The sequence below is a fragment of the Amblyomma mixtum genome, chromosome 2, assembly GCF_055824585.1.
Source record: "Amblyomma mixtum isolate Tamu chromosome 2, ASM5582458v1, whole genome shotgun sequence".
In the NCBI taxonomy this organism is placed as follows: domain Eukaryota; kingdom Metazoa; phylum Arthropoda; class Arachnida; order Ixodida; family Ixodidae; genus Amblyomma; species Amblyomma mixtum.
The window spans coordinates 186305865-186310291 of record NC_143013.1 but is presented as its reverse complement, the minus strand read 5'-3'; the positions used below and the strand labels follow the sequence as shown (position 1 = coordinate 186310291).

Genomic DNA, 4427 nt, shown 5'->3' with positions numbered 1-4427 from the left:
CTGTCGCCTCCTCAGCCATTCAATAAATAATCGATGTTTTTGACCACCACCAGCTCTGCGGCTCCTTGCACATTTCCGATGCCTCGTGGCAGTATGCAGTCTGCTTTATCTTTGCACTAACCATGCGCGTTTATCAACTTCCGGCTCTGCTGTTCACGGAAGGAAGTTTTCATGAACCTTAGGCTTAATGTTAAGTCGAACTCGACTAACAACGCCCCTCCCTGTCATTCTCGCAACCTGAGCCACATTCCTTCTACGGCCTGGTCTCTCGGCTGCTTGTTTACTTCCTTGGTGGTTAAATATTTAGTCTCCTATCAGGACATTGAACTGCGCTTTTACATCACTGATGGCCAACTCTCTACAAACATCTCCACTACTTCGTCATCATGGCTGGATGTAGGCGCTTAAGATGATGCAGTGAGTGAGTGAAAAACATTTATTGTCCAACAGAATGAGACTACCTCATCCAGACCTCCCCTATCCTATCCTATACCCTCAGTTGAGGGAGGAGGATCAGGAGAGAACCGGCCGCACGGGGTAGTCGCGTCAGATGCTGGCCATGATCTCTTGTATCCCGGCGGCTTCAGTTTGTGCCTGTTATAAAATTCATTAGGCTACTACCCACAGTTCCAGTGCAAGCGCAGGCACGTCTTGCGTGTAGCGACTTTCAACAAGAAACTTGGTCCACATTACCAGGCGACGGACAGCAGCAACAAATGCAGAGTATGCACTCACCTCAACTGTGGTCGACAAAAGCCATTGAACGCAATTATTGCCAGGCATTCAATGTCACGCTGTCGTGGTCCCGACGGTGCGTGCGCTTATTGTGCACGTAATGGTGACGATGAGCATGAAGGAGATTACGACAATCTCCGCAATCTCTTTGCATGTAACTTAAATGACAATGTTCACATGGTGCAACGAGCTGTTATCACATCTTGATGTCGAGCTTCGTGCGGTCTCAGCCGCGTGACACTGACAGGCTACCCGTATTTCTAGCAAACTGTCTCATTACCAGAAAACTTCGCTTGTCTGCCAATGCTAGCCCACCGGCTAACCGACGTTTGGAAGAAAAATGTTTAAAAAAAAATAATGCCTTAAAACCAATTAACCATTGAAAAAAATTCAGCGCAACAGTGGAGGAGCCGGGGGTCGAACCCGGAACTTCTCGCATGCAAAGCGAGCGCTCTGCCTCTGAGCTACACCCCCGCTGAAAACACAGGAATTTTAATTGCAATAAAGGGTTAGAAACGTGAGGGGTAATTTTTTCGCGCTAATTTTTTCTCCCCACAGTCTCTCACATTTCAATATTTATTGTTACAAATGTGAGAGAGTGAGTGATGTCAGTACACGTTAAGGATCTCCAGATGGTCGAAAGTATTCTGGCGCCCTCCATCACGACGCCACTTTTTCTCTTTCTTTCACTCCCACCTTTCCGCTTTTTTCGCGGTGCGGCTGTGGTGTCCACCGAGAAGTGATAGTTCCCCCAACATTCATTTCTTCATAACAAATCCCCACGCACTGTATCAATAAATTCTTTCAAGAATGTTTCTTCCGCTGATTTAACTTCGCAGGCAGTACACCCTTGCGTTATACATACAGATGTTTGGAGGCGCGTGCTGTAAGTTCTTTGAGTAGTTTAAAAATGTAGAAACACAATTTCTGCGAAGAAATGAAAGCAGCCATAAAAGATGGCTTCACCACTGAAAGCCATTGCAGCCCATCGCATTCAATTAAAAAAGCGGTGGTAAAGAAGGCGTTTCTAAGAGCAAGTGCATTTTTTTAATTTAGAAATTCTGAAATCTTTTCAATCGATAAAATATGTCCAGTTCTGTACAATTTAATGAAATTTCATTGCCCATTTACGTTCCCTCATTTATGATTTCAGACATGTTGTTCACCGCGATTCATTTACTCCTTAGCTGACACTCAGCTGCTGCCGTTAGCTTCTCCGCACACGCCTCTTTTCAGAACCCTGGTTAATATGGAAGCTCATTGTGATGTGCGGCGAGATGCTAGTTTTTCTCCGACCGCAGGGAGTGAACTAATACCCGGTTAGGCATGTCGCGGTGAACAAGCGCTTGTCCGTTAGCGATCCACGCGCATCGAGTGGAACAGTTTGTGGTTTACTTTGCATACAACCAGCCCCGTGAGGAAAACACCTAGAGCAGCGAACGCGGCGCGAAACCAAATAATGCGAGACTCACCGCCGATCTTCAGCCAGTAAAGGTTTTTCGACTACCTATCGTAGTACTCACCGATGGAGGTGTCAGCTAGGACAAGCTGAAAGCTGAGCGCGTCCTGTTCCACGTCCAGAGCCGAGGACGAGTAGCTATGCTCAGCAGCGTGGTAATAGACACTGCTGTTATGCAAAACACACCTTACCCCATGAAATTTGTTCCCGCTACCTGTGGTTTTCCGACCACTGTCAATCAGCTTTTAACCCTTTTTGGTGAGTGTTTTAATCCTTTAGTACTGACGCATGAAATTCCAAGTGATGATATTTTGAAGTTTTTAGATTTCAAGCAAATTCTCACTGAGAATTCTACGTGTTGGGAGTACCATCGAAGAGCTAATAAACCCCTCCTACCGTTGCATTAATCTCATACAAAACTTGTTAAGAGAACAATTGCTAAGCAATGCCTAACTAATGCACTGAAAAAGTCGTGTTGCCATTCACTGAGCCATGGTTTCGAAAAGCAAGTGACGCGTCTTCAGTCAGCTGGGTATCCCACAAGCCTCATTGTATCCGTATCTGAAGGAATGTTGAAAACCGTATATAGAAACTACAAGAATCAGATCGAAGAAAATGGAAACAGAACGGTAGTCATCCCCTACTTGCACAAAACCACCTCGCATCGCCTAAAGAAGATTGCGAAACGCAGTGACGTCGGAGTAGTGTTCTCGGCGCCAGAGAAGTTGGAAAAACTAGTCAAGTTGACTAATCCCTTTCAAAAGCCTAAAGAACCATGCGGTATCAAGTACCGGGATCCTTTGGTAGCATGTATTTCTGGTGTGGTTTATGAAATTCCTCTATTGTGTGGCTATAGGTACATCGTTCAAACTGGCCGATGTCTGAATGAAACATTACTGGAACACAGGTGGAAGGTAGGCAATTATAAAGACGGTAATCTTCCTGAACATTGTCATGATTGTGCTGAAAAGAATAAGAAACTATGTGAACCTGTCTTCCGCGTATGCAAGATTGTGGCCAAACATAGTTGTCAGGATGTGAGAGAGATAATAGTGGCAGATTTCATTAGAGAAGCCTGTCCATCCTGCGTCAGCGCACCATCTGTCACACTGACTAATAAGGAAATAATGATTTTGGGAGCGGCTACGTGATGTCGGCAGGGCTATCAGTTTGACGTCATGCAGCAAGGTGTATATAATTGTGCTTGTGTGTCAATGAACTTGGAAGTAAGCGCTCGTGTTGTCCATGTCTCTTCTCTGCTCGTGTTTTTTTGCCCTGGTACGTGTCTGGTAGCGAAGCAGTACCTGCGAACAGCTGAGGTACGTACGTGTCTCTTCAGCAGCCAACAACAGCATCCGTTTAAGAACGCTACGTCGAGGCTAGTTGGTTTTGTTGGTTTTGTGGGGTTTAACGTCCCAAAGCGACTAATGCTATGAGAGACGCCGTAGTGAAGGGCTCCGGAAATTTCGACCACCTGAGGTTCTTTAACGTGCACTGACATCGCACAGTACACGGGCCTCTAGAATTTCTCCTCCAAAGAAATTCTAGCCGCCGCGGCCGGGATCGAACCCGCTTCTTTTGGGTCAGCAGCCGAGCACCATAGCCACTGAGCCACCGCGGCGGCCGCTACGTCCAGGCGTCTTCGAGACGTTGGGAAAAACTAAAAGCCTCTTTCCTCGAGAGTTATCTCAAATAAAATTGTTGTTTTCCCAACGTCGCTACGTCGAGGCGTCTTCGAGACGTTGGGAAAACAACAATTTTATTTGAGATAACTCTCGAGGAAAGAGGCTTTTAGTGGTCGACGACGAAGTTGGTGAACGGAATGACAAAAAGGATGGGCGGGAAACGGTATGGAGGTCAGAGAAGAAGATGACGAGAATAACCGGAATAATGACGCGGCAAAAGGTGCAGGACTCAATGAAGAGAAAGACGTGCAGGGTATGAAAGGTCACCGACAAACCAATGTGACTCATGCGGGGACGATGATTCTGTGGACCATTTCCTTCTCTACTGTCCAAAGTTCGCACTTCAGAGAAAAATTTACCTGGTGGTCCCTCTCTACAGTTTAGGGCTCCCGTTATCTCTGCCAGTGTTATTATCGTTCGGTGCGAGCGCCAAAGGATTTGCATTGGGTTAAATTTGTGGAAATCTCCATGATTACGTAATTGCAACTGGCAGGTTGATTTGCTAACTCCTTTAAAAGTCTTGGAGTTTTTCTTTTTTTCTCACTACA

General features: G+C 46.0%; 1 non-coding gene across 1 annotated transcript; it reads right to left on the bottom strand.

The window, feature by feature from the left end:
• Positions 1–1137: 1137 nt before the first annotated feature.
• On the bottom strand, positions 1138–1209 carry TRNAA-UGC (transfer RNA alanine (anticodon UGC)). The gene has a single exon. It is a non-coding gene; the product is annotated as a tRNA-Ala (tRNA).
• Between the last annotated feature and the right edge of the window lie 3218 nt (positions 1210–4427).